Below are 14,993 nucleotides of genomic sequence, written 5' to 3'. Positions count from 1 at the left end.
ATTTTATTTTTGTGTGTGGATGGAGCTTAACTTGCATCAGTTTAAAGAATATATTTTTTTGCCTTTTATTATGATAGGACAGTATAGTATCAAGAAAGTTTGACGAACCGGGACTTGAACTGAAAACCAAAGAAGGTTAGTGCAGAGTGTGCTGACCACTAGGCTATTGGGTTTAACTGTTAGCTGTTATGTGATAAATATTATAACCTCATTGTGTAAGAAACATAGGGGGAACAGAATCCGATGGCAAATAGTTCAGCTGTCGAAATCCGTTCCCCCACCCCAATGATGAGAGATGTTGATGTATCAGCTTAAAATATGCTTATTCTAGCTTATTCTATTCTGTGTGGATGGAGCTTAAACAGCATCAATTTGATAAATATTACAACCTCAGTGTGTCGAAAATATGGGGGGAACAGAATCCGACGGCAATAAAAACAGCTGTCGGAATCCGTTCCCCCACTCCTATTACGAGAGGTGTTGATGTAATGGCTTAAAAAATGCTGATTTTATTTTTGTGTGTGGATGGAGCTTAACTTGCATCAGTTTAAAGAATATATTTTTTTGCCTTTTATTATGATAGGACAGTATAGTATCAAGAAAGTTTGACGAACCGGGACTTGAACTGAAAACCAAAGAAGGTTAGTGCAGAGTGTACTGACCACTAGGCTATTGGGTTTAACAGTTAGCTGTTATGTGATAAATATTATAACCTCATTGTGTAAGAAACATAGGGGGAACAGAATCCGATGGCAAATAGTTCAGCTGTCGAAATCCGTTCCCCCACCCCAATGATGAGAGATGTTGATGTATCAGCTTAAAATATGCTTATTCTAGCTTATTCTATTCTCTGTGTGGATGGAGCTTAAACAGCATCAATTTGATAAATATTACAACCTCAGTGTGTCGAAAATATGGGGGGAACAGAATCCGACGGCAATAAAAACAGCTGTCGGAATCCGTTCCCCCACTCCCATTATGAGAGGTGTTGATGTAATGGCTTAAAAAATGCTGATTTTATTTTTGTGTGTGGATGGAGCTTAACTTGCATCAGTTTAAAGAATATATTTTTTTGCCTTTTATTATGATAGGACAGTATAGTATCAAGAAAGTTTGACGAACCGGGACTTGAACTGAAAACCAAAGAAGGTTAGTGCAGAGTGTACTGACCACTAGGCTATTGGGTTTAACTGTTAGCTGTTATGTGATAAATATTATAACCTCATTGTGTAAGAAACATAGGGGGAACAGAATCCGATGGCAAATAGTTCAGCTGTCGAAATCCGTTCCCCCACCCCAATGATGAGAGATGTTGATGTATCAGCTTAAAATATGCTTATTCTAGCTTATTCTATTCTGTGTGTGGATGGAGCTTAAACAGCATCAATTTGATAAATATTACAACCTCAGTGTGTCGAAAATATGGGGGGAACAAAATCCGACGGCAAAAAAACCCAGCTGTCGGAATCCGTTCCCCCACTCCTATTACGAGAGGTGTTGATGTAATGGCTTAAAAAATGCTGATTTTATTTTTGTGTGTGGATGGAGCTTAACTTGCATCAGTTTAAAGAATATATTTTTTTGCCTTTTATTATGATAGGACAGTATAGTATCAAGAAAGTTTGACGAACCGGGACTTGAACTCGGGTCGCAATAAGCTGAAAAACAACGCATGGCAGTGCAGAGTGGACTGACCACTAGGCTACTGAGTTTCGTAATTAGCTGTAATGTGATAAATATTATAACCTCATTGTGTAAGAAACATAGGGGGAACAGAATCCGATGGCAAATAGTTCAGCTGTCGAAATCCGTTCCCCCACCCCAATGATGAGAGATGTTGATGTATCAGCTTAAAATATGCTTATTCTAGCTTATTCTATTCTCTGTGTGGATGGAGCTTAAACAGCATCAATTTGATAAATATTACAACCTCAGTGTGTCGAAAATATGGGGGGAACAGAATCCGACGGCAATAAAAACAGCTGTCGGAATCCGTTCCCCCACTCCCATTATGAGAGGTGTTGATGTAATGGCTTAAAAAATGCTGATTTTATTTTTGTGTGTGGATGGAGCTTAACTTGCATCAGTTTAAAGAATATACTTTTTTGCCTTTTATTATGATAGGACAGTATAGTATCAAGAAAGTTTGACGAACCGGGACTTGAACTGAAAACCAAAGAAGGTTAGTGCAGAGTGTACTGACCACTAGGCTATTGGGTTTAACAGTTAGCTGTTATGTGATAAATATTATAACCTCATTGTGTAAGAAACATAGGGGGAACAGAATCCGATGGCAAATAGTTCAGCTGTCGAAATCCGTTCCCCCACCCCAATGATGAGAGATGTTGATGTATCAGCTTAAAATATGCTTATTCTAGCTTATTCTATTCTCTGTGTGGATGGAGCTTAAACAGCATCAATTTGATAAATATTACAACCTCAGTGTGTCGAAAATATGGGGGGAACAGAATCCGACGGCAATAAAAACAGCTGTCGGAATCCGTTCCCCCACTCCCATTATGAGAGGTGTTGATGTAATGGCTTAAAAAATGCTGATTTTATTTTTGTGTGTGGATGGAGCTTAACTTGCATCAGTTTAAAGAATATATTTTTTTGCCTTTTATTATGATAGGACAGTATAGTATCAAGAAAGTTTGACGAACCGGGACTTGAACTGAAAACCAAAGAAGGTTAGTGCAGAGTGTGCTGACCACTAGGCTATTGGGTTTAACTGTTAGCTGTTATGTGATAAATATTATAACCTCATTGTGTAAGAAACATAGGGGGAACAGAATCCGATGGCAAATAGTTCAGCTGTCGAAATCCGTTCCCCCACCCCAATGATGAGAGATGTTGATGTATCAGCTTAAAATATGCTTATTCTAGCTTATTCTATTCTGTGTGGATGGAGCTTAAACAGCATCAATTTGATAAATATTACAACCTCAGTGTGTCGAAAATATGGGGGGAACAGAATCCGACGGCAATAAAAACAGCTGTCGGAATCCGTTCCCCCACTCCTATTACGAGAGGTGTTGATGTAATGGCTTAAAAAATGCTGATTTTATTTTTGTGTGTGGATGGACCTTAACTTGCATCAGTTTAAAGAATATATTTTTTTGCCTTTTATTATGATAGGACAGTATAGTATCAAGAAAGTTTGACGAACCGGGACTTGAACTGAAAACCAAAGAAGGTTAGTGCAGAGTGTACTGACCACTAGGCTATTGGGTTTAACAGTTAGCTGTTATGTGATAAATATTATAACCTCATTGTGTAAGAAACATAGGGGGAACAGAATCCGATGGCAAATAGTTCAGCTGTCGAAATCCGTTCCCCCACCCCAATGATGAGAGATGTTGATGTATCAGCTTAAAATATGCTTATTCTAGCTTATTCTATTCTGTGTGTGGATGGAGCTTAAACAGCATCAATTTGATAAATATTACAACCTCAGTGTGTCGAAAATATGGGGGGAACAAAATCCGACGGCAAAAAAACCCAGCTGTCGGAATCCGTTCCCCCACTCCTATTACGAGAGGTGTTGATGTAATGGCTTAAAAAATGCTGATTTTATTTTTGTGTGTGGATGGAGCTTAACTTGCATCAGTTTAAAGAATATATTTTTTTGCCTTTTATTATGATAGGACAGTATAGTATCAAGAAAGTTTGACGAACCGGGACTTGAACTGAAAACCAAAGAAGGCTAGTGCAGAGTGTACTGACCACTATGCTATTGGATTTAACAGTTAGCTGTTATGTGATAAATATTATAACCTCATTGTGTAAGAAACATAGGGGGAACAGAATCCGATGGCAAATAGTTCAGCTGTCGAAATCCGTTCCCCCACCCCAATGATGAGAGATGTTGATGTATCAGCTTAAAATATGCTTATTCTAGCTTATTCTATTCTCTGTGTGGATGGAGCTTAAACAGCATCAATTTGATAAATATTACAACCTCAGTGTGTCGAAAATATGGGGGGAACAGAATCCGACGGCAATAAAAACAGCTGTCGGAATCCGTTCCCCCACTCCCATTATGAGAGGTGTTGATGTAATGGCTTAAAAAATGCTGATTTTATTTTTGTGTGTGGATGGAGCTTAACTTGCATCAGTTTAAAGAATATACTTTTTTGCCTTTTATTATGATAGGACAGTATAGTATCAAGAAAGTTTGACGAACCGGGACTTGAACTGAAAACCAAAGAAGGTTAGTGCAGAGTGTACTGACCACTAGGCTATTGGGTTTAACAGTTAGCTGTTATGTGATAAATATTATAACCTCATTGTGTAAGAAACATAGGGGGAACAGAATCCGATGGCAAATAGTTCAGCTGTCGAAATCCGTTCCCCCACCCCAATGATGAGAGATGTTGATGTATCAGCTTAAAATATGCTTATTCTAGCTTATTCTATTCTCTGTGTGGATGGAGCTTAAACAGCATCAATTTGATAAATATTACAACCTCAGTGTGTCGAAAATATGGGGGGAACAGAATCCGACGGCAATAAAAACAGCTGTCGGAATCCGTTCCCCCACTCCCATTATGAGAGGTGTTGATGTAATGGCTTAAAAAATGCTGATTTTATTTTTGTGTGTGGATGGAGCTTAACTTGCATCAGTTTAAAGAATATATTTTTTTGCCTTTTATTATGATAGGACAGTATAGTATCAAGAAAGTTTGACGAACCGGGACTTGAACTGAAAACCAAAGAAGGTTAGTGCAGAGTGTGCTGACCACTAGGCTATTGGGTTTAACTGTTAGCTGTTATGTGATAAATATTATAACCTCATTGTGTAAGAAACATAGGGGGAACAGAATCCGATGGCAAATAGTTCAGCTGTCGAAATCCGTTCCCCCACCCCAATGATGAGAGATGTTGATGTATCAGCTTAAAATATGCTTATTCTAGCTTATTCTATTCTGTGTGGATGGAGCTTAAACAGCATCAATTTGATAAATATTACAACCTCAGTGTGTCGAAAATATGGGGGGAACAGAATCCGACGGCAATAAAAACAGCTGTCGGAATCCGTTCCCCCACTCCTATTACGAGAGGTGTTGATGTAATGGCTTAAAAAATGCTGATTTTATTTTTGTGTGTGGATGGACCTTAACTTGCATCAGTTTAAAGAATATATTTTTTTGCCTTTTATTATGATAGGACAGTATAGTATCAAGAAAGTTTGACGAACCGGGACTTGAACTGAAAACCAAAGAAGGTTAGTGCAGAGTGTACTGACCACTAGGCTATTGGGTTTAACAGTTAGCTGTTATGTGATAAATATTATAACCTCATTGTGTAAGAAACATAGGGGGAACAGAATCCGATGGCAAATAGTTCAGCTGTCGAAATCCGTTCCCCCACCCCAATGATGAGAGATGTTGATGTATCAGCTTAAAATATGCTTATTCTAGCTTATTCTATTCTCTGTGTGGATGGAGCTTAAACAGCATCAATTTGATAAATATTACAACCTCAGTGTGTCGAAAATATGGGGGGAACAGAATCCGACGGCAATAAAAACAGCTGTCGGAATCCGTTCCCCCACTCCCATTATGAGAGGTGTTGATGTAATGGCTTAAAAAATGCTGATTTTATTTTTGTGTGTGGATGGAGCTTAACTTGCATCAGTTTAAAGAATATATTTTTTTGCCTTTTATTATGATAGGACAGTATAGTATCAAGAAAGTTTGACGAACCGGGACTTGAACTGAAAACCAAAGAAGGTTAGTGCAGAGTGTACTGACCACTAGGCTATTGGGTTTAACTGTTAGCTGTTATGTGATAAATATTATAACCTCATTGTGTAAGAAACATAGGGGGAACAGAATCCGATGGCAAATAGTTCAGCTGTCGAAATCCGTTCCCCCACCCCAATGATGAGAGATGTTGATGTATCAGCTTAAAATATGCTTATTCTAGCTTATTCTATTCTGTGTGTGGATGGAGCTTAAACAGCATCAATTTGATAAATATTACAACCTCAGTGTGTCGAAAATATGGGGGGAACAAAATCCGACGGCAAAAAAACCCAGCTGTCGGAATCCGTTCCCCCACTCCTATTACGAGAGGTGTTGATGTAATGGCTTAAAAAATGCTGATTTTATTTTTGTGTGTGGATGGAGCTTAACTTGCATCAGTTTAAAGAATATATTTTTTTGCCTTTTATTATGATAGGACAGTATAGTATCAAGAAAGTTTGACGAACCGGGACTTGAACTCGGGTCGCAATAAGCTGAAAAACAACGCATGGCAGTGCAGAGTGGACTGACCACTAGGCTACTGAGTTTCGCAATTAGCTGTAATGTGATAAATATTATAACCTCATTGTGTAAGAAACATAGGGGGAACAGAATCCGATGGCAAATAGTTCAGCTGTCGAAATCCGTTCCCCCACCCCAATGATGAGAGATGTTGATGTATCAGCTTAAAATATGCTTATTCTAGCTTATTCTATTCTCTGTGTGGATGGAGCTTAAACAGCATCAATTTGATAAATATTACAACCTCAGTGTGTCGAAAATATGGGGGGAACAGAATCCGACGGCAATAAAAACAGCTGTCGGAATCCGTTCCCCCACTCCCATTATGAGAGGTGTTGATGTAATGGCTTAAAAAATGCTGATTTTATTTTTGTGTGTGGATGGAGCTTAACTTGCATCAGTTTAAAGAATATATTTTTTTGCCTTTTATTATGATAGGACAGTATAGTATCAAGAAAGTTTGACGAACCGGGACTTGAACTGAAAACCAAAGAAGGTTAGTGCAGAGTGCACTGACCACTAGGCTATTGGGTTTAACAGTTAGTTGTTATGTGATAAATATTATAACCTCATTGTGTAAGAAACATAGGGGGAACAGAATCCGATGGCAAATAGTTCAGCTGTCGAAATCCGTTCCCCCACCCCAATGATGAGAGATGTTGATGTATCAGCTTAAAATATGCTTATTCTAGCTTATTCTATTCTCTGTGTGAATGGAGCTTAAACAGCATCAATTTGATAAATATTACAACCTCAGTGTGTCGAAAATATGGGGGGAACAGAATCCGACGGCAATAAAAACAGCTGTCGGAATCCGTTCCCCCACTCCCATTATGAGAGGTGTTGATGTAATGGCTTAAAAAATGCTGATTTTATTTTTGTGTGTGGATGGAGCTTAACTTAAATCAGTTTAAAGAATATATTTTTTTGCCTTTTATTATGATAGGACAGTATAGTATCAAGAAAGTTTGACGAACCGGGACTTGAACTGAAAACCAAAGAAGGTTAGTGCAGAGTGCACTGACCACTAGGCTATTGGGTTTAACAGTTAGCTGTTATGTGATAAATATTATAACCTCATTGTGTAAGAAACATAGGGGGAACAGAATCCGATGGCAAATAGTTCAGCTGTCGAAATCCGTTCCCCCACCCCAATGATGAGAGATGTTGATGTATCAGCTTAAAATATGCTTATTCTAGCTTATTCTATTCTGTGTGTGGATGGAGCTTAAACAGCATCAATTTGATAAATATTACAACCTCAGTGTGTCGAAAATATGGGGGGAACAAAATCCGAAGGCAAAAAAACCCAGCTGTCGGAATTCGTTCCCCCACTCCTATTACGAGAGGTGTTGATGTAATGGCTTAAAAAATGCTGATTTTATTTTTGTGTGTGGATGGAGCTTAACTTGCATCAGTTTAAAGAATATATTTTTTTGCCTTTTATTATGATAGGACAGTATAGTATCAAGAAAGTTTGACGAACCGGGACTTGAACTCGGGTCGCAATAAGCTGAAAAACAACGCATGGCAGTGCAGAGTGGACTGACCACTAGGCTACTGGGTTTAGTAATTAGCTGTAATGTGATAAATATTATAACCTCATTGTGTAAGAAACATAGGGGGAACAGAATCCGATGGCAAATAGTTCAGCTGTCGAAATCCGTTCCCCCACCCCAATGATGAGAGATGTTGATGTATCAGCTTAAAATATGCTTATTCTAGCTTATTCTATTCTCTGTGTGGATGGAGCTTAAACAGCATCAATTTGATAAATATTACAACCTCAGTGTGTCGAAAATATGGGGGGAACAGAATCCGACGGCAATAAAAACAGCTGTCGGAATCCGTTCCCCCACTCCCATTATGAGAGGTGTTGATGTAATGGCTTAAAAAATGCTGATTTTATTTTTGTGTGTGGATGGAGCTTAACTTGCATCAGTTTAAAGAATATATTTTTTTGCCTTTTATTATGATAGGACAGTATAGTATCAAGAAAGTTTGACGAACCGGGACTTGAACTGAAAACCAAAGAAGGTTAGTGCAGAGTGCACTGACCACTAGGCTATTGGGTTTAACAGTTAGTTGTTATGTGATAAATATTATAACCTCATTGTGTAAGAAACATAGGGGGAACAGAATCCGATGGCAAATAGTTCAGCTGTCGAAATCCGTTCCCCCACCCCAATGATGAGAGATGTTGATGTATCAGCTTAAAATATGCTTATTCTAGCTTATTCTATTCTCTGTGTGAATGGAGCTTAAACAGCATCAATTTGATAAATATTACAACCTCAGTGTGTCGAAAATATGGGGGGAACAGAATCCGACGGCAATAAAAACAGCTGTCGGAATCCGTTCCCCCACTCCCATTATGAGAGGTGTTGATGTAATGGCTTAAAAAATGCTGATTTTATTTTTGTGTGTGGATGGAGCTTAACTTAAATCAGTTTAAAGAATATATTTTTTTGCCTTTTATTATGATAGGACAGTATAGTATCAAGAAAGTTTGACGAACCGGGACTTGAACTGAAAACCAAAGAAGGTTAGTGCAGAGTGCACTGACCACTAGGCTATTGGGTTTAACAGTTAGCTGTAATGTGATAAATATTATAACCTCATTGTGTAAGAAACATAGGGGGAACAGAATCCGATGGCAAATAGTTCAGCTGTCGAAATCCGTTCCCCCACCCCAATGATGAGAGATGTTGATGTATCAGCTTAAAATATGCTTATTCTAGCTTATTCTATTCTCTGTGTGGATGGAGCTTAAACAGCATCAATTTGATAAATATTACAACCTCAGTGTGTCGAAAATATGGGGGGAACAGAATCCGACGGCAATAAAAACAGCTGTCGGAATCCGTTCCCCCACTCCCATTATGAGAGGTGTTGATGTAATGGCTTAAAAAATGCTGATTTTATTTTTGTGTGTGGATGGAGCTTAACTTGCATCAGTTTAAAGAATATATTTTTTTGCCTTTTATTATGATAGGACAGTATAGTATCAAGAAAGTTTGACGAACCGGGACTTGAACTGAAAACCAAAGAAGGTTAGTGCAGAGTGCACTGACCACTAGGCTATTGGGTTTAACAGTTAGTTGTTATGTGATAAATATTATAACCTCATTGTGTAAGAAACATAGGGGGAACAGAATCCGATGGCAAATAGTTCAGCTGTCGAAATCCGTTCCCCCACCCCAATGATGAGAGATGTTGATGTATCAGCTTAAAATATGCTTATTCTAGCTTATTCTATTCTCTGTGTGAATGGAGCTTAAACAGCATCAATTTGATAAATATTACAACCTCAGTGTGTCGAAAATATGGGGGGAACAGAATCCGACGGCAATAAAAACAGCTGTCGGAATCCGTTCCCCCACTCCCATTATGAGAGGTGTTGATGTAATGGCTTAAAAAATGCTGATTTTATTTTTGTGTGTGGATGGAGCTTAACTTAAATCAGTTTAAAGAATATATTTTTTTGCCTTTTATTATGATAGGACAGTATAGTATCAAGAAAGTTTGACGAACCGGGACTTGAACTGAAAACCAAAGAAGGTTAGTGCAGAGTGCACTGACCACTAGGCTATTGGGTTTAACAGTTAGCTGTTATGTGATAAATATTATAACCTCATTGTGTAAGAAACATAGGGGGAACAGAATCCGATGGCAAATAGTTCAGCTGTCGAAATCCGTTCCCCCACCCCAATGATGAGAGATGTTGATGTATCAGCTTAAAATATGCTTATTCTAGCTTATTCTATTCTGTGTGTGGATGGAGCTTAAACAGCATCAATTTGATAAATATTACAACCTCAGTGTGTCGAAAATATGGGGGGAACAAAATCCGAAGGCAAAAAAACCCAGCTGTCGGAATTCGTTCCCCCACTCCTATTACGAGAGGTGTTGATGTAATGGCTTAAAAAATGCTGATTTTATTTTTGTGTGTGGATGGAGCTTAACTTGCATCAGTTTAAAGAATATATTTTTTTGCCTTTTATTATGATAGGACAGTATAGTATCAAGAAAGTTTGACGAACCGGGACTTGAACTCGGGTCGCAATAAGCTGAAAAACAACGCATGGCAGTGCAGAGTGGACTGACCACTAGGCTACTGGGTTTAGTAATTAGCTGTAATGTGATAAATATTATAACCTCATTGTGTAAGAAACATAGGGGGAACAGAATCCGATGGCAAATAGTTCAGCTGTCGAAATCCGTTCCCCCACCCCAATGATGAGAGATGTTGATGTATCAGCTTAAAATATGCTTATTCTAGCTTATTCTATTCTCTGTGTGGATGGAGCTTAAACAGCATCAATTTGATAAATATTACAACCTCAGTGTGTCGAAAATATGGGGGGAACAGAATCCGACGGCAATAAAAACAGCTGTCGGAATCCGTTCCCCCACTCCCATTATGAGAGGTGTTGATGTAATGGCTTAAAAAATGCTGATTTTATTTTTGTGTGTGGATGGAGCTTAACTTGCATCAGTTTAAAGAATATATTTTTTTGCCTTTTATTATGATAGGACAGTATAGTATCAAGAAAGTTTGACGAACCGGGACTTGAACTGAAAACCAAAGAAGGTTAGTGCAGAGTGTACTGACCACTAGGCTATTGGGTTTAACAGTTAGCTGTTATGTGATAAATATTATAACCTCATTGTGTAAGAAACATAGGGGGAACAGAATCCGATGGCAAATAGTTCAGCTGTCGAAATCCGTTCCCCCACCCCAATGATGAGAGATGTTGATGTATCAGCTTAAAATATGCTTATTCTAGCTTATTCTATTCTCTGTGTGGATGGAGCTTAAACAGCATCAATTTGATAAATATTACAACCTCAGTGTGTCGAAAATATGGGGGGAACAGAATCCGACGGCAATAAAAACAGCTGTCGGAATCCGTTCCCCCACTCCCATTATGAGAGGTGTTGATGTAATGGCTTAAAAAATGCTGATTTTATTTTTGTGTGTGGATGGAGCTTAACTTGCATCAGTTTAAAGAATATATTTTTTTGCCTTTTATTATGATAGGACAGTATAGTATCAAGAAAGTTTGACGAACCGGGACTTGAACTGAAAACCAAAGAAGGTTAGTGCAGAGTGTACTGACCACTAGGCTATTGGGTTTAACTGTTAGCTGTTATGTGATAAATATTATAACCTCATTGTGTAAGAAACATAGGGGGAACAGAATCCGTTGGCAAATAGTTCAGCTGTCGAAATCCGTTCCCCCACCCCAATGATGAGAGATGTTGATGTATCAGCTTAAAATATGCTTATTCTAGCTTATTCTATTCTGTGTGTGGATGGAGCTTAAACAGCATCAATTTGATAAATATTACAACCTCAGTGTGTCGAAAATATGGGGGGAACAAAATCCGACGGCAAAAAAAACCCAGCTGTCGGAATCCGTTCCCCCACTCCTATTACGAGAGGTGTTGATGTAATGGCTTAAAAAATGCTGATTTTATTTTTGTGTGTGGATGGAGCTTAACTTGCATCAGTTTAAAGAATATATTTTTTTGCCTTTTATTATGATAGGACAGTATAGTATCAAGAAAGTTTGACGAACCGGGACTTGAACTGAAAACCAAAGAAGGTTAGTGCAGAGTGTACTGACCACTAGGCTATTGGGTTTAACAGTTAGCTGTTATGTGATAAATATTATAACCTCATTGTGTAAGAAACATAGGGGGAACAGAATCCGATGGCAAATAGTTCAGCTGTCGAAATCCGTTCCCCCACCCCAATGATGAGAGATGTTGATGTATCAGCTTAAAATATGCTTATTCTAGCTTATTCTATTCTCTGTGTGGATGGAGCTTAAACAGCATCAATTTGATAAATATTACAACCTCAGTGTGTCGAAAATATGGGGGGAACAGAATCCGACGGCAATAAAAACAGCTGTCGGAATCCGTTCCCCCACTCCCATTATGAGAGGTGTTGATGTAATGGCTTAAAAAATGCTGATTTTATTTTTGTGTGTGGATGGAGCTTAACTTGCATCAGTTTAAAGAATATATTTTTTTGCCTTTTATTATGATAGGACAGTATAGTATCAAGAAAGTTTGACGAACCGGGACTTGAACTGAAAACCAAAGAAGGTTAGTGCAGAGTGTACTGACCACTAGGCTATTGGGTTTAACTGTTAGGTGTTATGTGATAAATATTATAACCTCATTGTGTAAGAAACATAGGGGGAACAGAATCCGTTGGCAAATAGTTCAGCTGTCGAAATCCGTTCCCCCACCCCAATGATGAGAGATGTTGATGTATCAGCTTAAAATATGCTTATTCTAGCTTATTCTATTCTGTGTGTGGATGGAGCTTAAACAGCATCAATTTGATAAATATTACAACCTCAGTGTGTCGAAAATATGGGGGGAACAAAATCCGACGGCAAAAAAACCCAGCTGTCGGAATCCGTTCCCCCACTCCTATTACGAGAGGTGTTGATGTAATGGCTTAAAAAATGCTGATTTTATTTTTGTGTGTGGATGGAGCTTAACTTGCATCAGTTTAAAGAATATATTTTTTTGCCTTTTATTATGATAGGACAGTATAGTATCAAGAAAGTTTGACGAACCGGGACTTGAACTGAAAACCAAAGAAGGTTAGTGCAGAGTGTACTGACCACTAGGCTATTGGGTTTAACAGTTAGCTGTTATGTGATAAATATTATAACCTCATTGTGTAAGAAACATAGGGGGAACAGAATCCGATGGCAAATAGTTCAGCTGTCGAAATCCGTTCCCCCACCCCAATGATGAGAGATGTTGATGTATCAGCTTAAAATATGCTTATTCTAGCTTATTCTATTCTCTGTGTGGATGGAGCTTAAACAGCATCAATTTGATAAATATTACAACCTCAGTGTGTCGAAAATATGGGGGGAACAGAATCCGACGGCAATAAAAACAGCTGTCGGAATCCGTTCCCCCACTCCCATTATGAGAGGTGTTGATGTAATGGCTTAAAAAATGCTGATTTTATTTTTGTGTGTGGATGGAGCTTAACTTGCATCAGTTTAAAGAATATATTTTTTTGCCTTTTATTATGATAGGACAGTATAGTATCAAGAAAGTTTGACGAACCGGGACTTGAACTGAAAACCAAAGAAGGTTAGTGCAGAGTGTACTGACCACTAGGCTATTGGGTTTAACAGTTAGCTGTTATGTGATAAATATTATAACCTCATTGTGTAAGAAACATAGGGGGAACAGAATCCGATGGCAAATAGTTCAGCTGTCGAAATCCGTTCCCCCTCCCCAATGATGAGAGATGTTGATGTATCAGCTTAAAATATGCTTATTCTAGCTTATTCTATTCTCTGTGTGGATGGAGCTTAAACAGCATCAATTTGATAAATATTACAACCTCAGTGTGTCGAAAATATGGGGGGAACAGAATCCGACGGCAATAAAAACAGCTGTCGGAATCCGTTCCCCCACTCCCATTATGAGAGGTGTTGATGTAATGGCTTAAAAAATGCTGATTTTATTTTTGTGTGTGGATGGAGCTTAACTTGCATCAGTTTAAAGAATATATTTTTTTGCCTTTTATTATGATAGGACAGTATAGTATCAAGAAAGTTTGACGAACCGGGACTTGAACTGAAAACCAAAGAAGGTTAGTGCAGAGTGTACTGACCACTAGGCTATTGGGTTTAACTGTTAGCTGTTATGTGATAAATATTATAACCTCATTGTGTAAGAAACATAGGGGGAACAGAATCCGTTGGCAAATAGTTCAGCTGTCGAAATCCGTTCCCCCACCCCAATGATGAGAGATGTTGATGTATCAGCTTAAAATATGCTTATTCTAGCTTATTCTATTCTGTGTGTGGATGGAGCTTAAACAGCATCAATTTGATAAATATTACAACCTCAGTGTGTCGAAAATATGGGGGGAACAAAATCCGACGGCAAAAAAAACCCAGCTGTCGGAATCCGTTCCCCCACTCCTATTACGAGAGGTGTTGATGTAATGGCTTAAAAAATGCTGATTTTATTTTTGTGTGTGGATGGAGCTTAACTTGCATCAGTTTAAAGAATATATTTTTTTGCCTTTTATTATGATAGGACAGTATAGTATCAAGAAAGTTTGACGAACCGGGACTTGAACTGAAAACCAAAGAAGGTTAGTGCAGAGTGTACTGACCACTAGGCTATTGGGTTTAACAGTTAGCTGTTATGTGATAAATATTATAACCTCATTGTGTAAGAAACATAGGGGGAACAGAATCCGATGGCAAATAGTTCAGCTGTCGAAATCCGTTCCCCCACCCCAATGATGAGAGATGTTGATGTATCAGCTTAAAATATGCTTATTCTAGCTTATTCTATTCTCTGTGTGGATGGAGCTTAAACAGCATCAATTTGATAAATATTACAACCTCAGTGTGTCGAAAATATGGGGGGAACAGAATCCGACGGCAATAAAAACAGCTGTCGGAATCCGTTCCCCCACTCCCATTATGAGAGGTGTTGATGTAATGGCTTAAAAAATGCTGATTTTATTTTTGTGTGTGGATGGAGCTTAACTTGCATCAGTTTAAAGAATATATTTTTTTGCCTTTTATTATGATAGGACAGTATAGTATCAAGAAAGTTTGACGAACCGGGACTTGAACTGAAAACCAAAGAAGGTTAGTGCAGAGTGTACTGACCACTAGGCTATTGGGTTTAACTGTTAGGTGTTATGTG

The sequence above is a fragment of the Squalius cephalus genome, assembly GCF_949319135.1.
Source record: "Squalius cephalus genome assembly, chromosome: 16".
NCBI lineage: Eukaryota > Metazoa > Chordata > Actinopteri > Cypriniformes > Leuciscidae > Squalius > Squalius cephalus.
Note: the sequence above shows the minus strand (reverse complement) of the source record.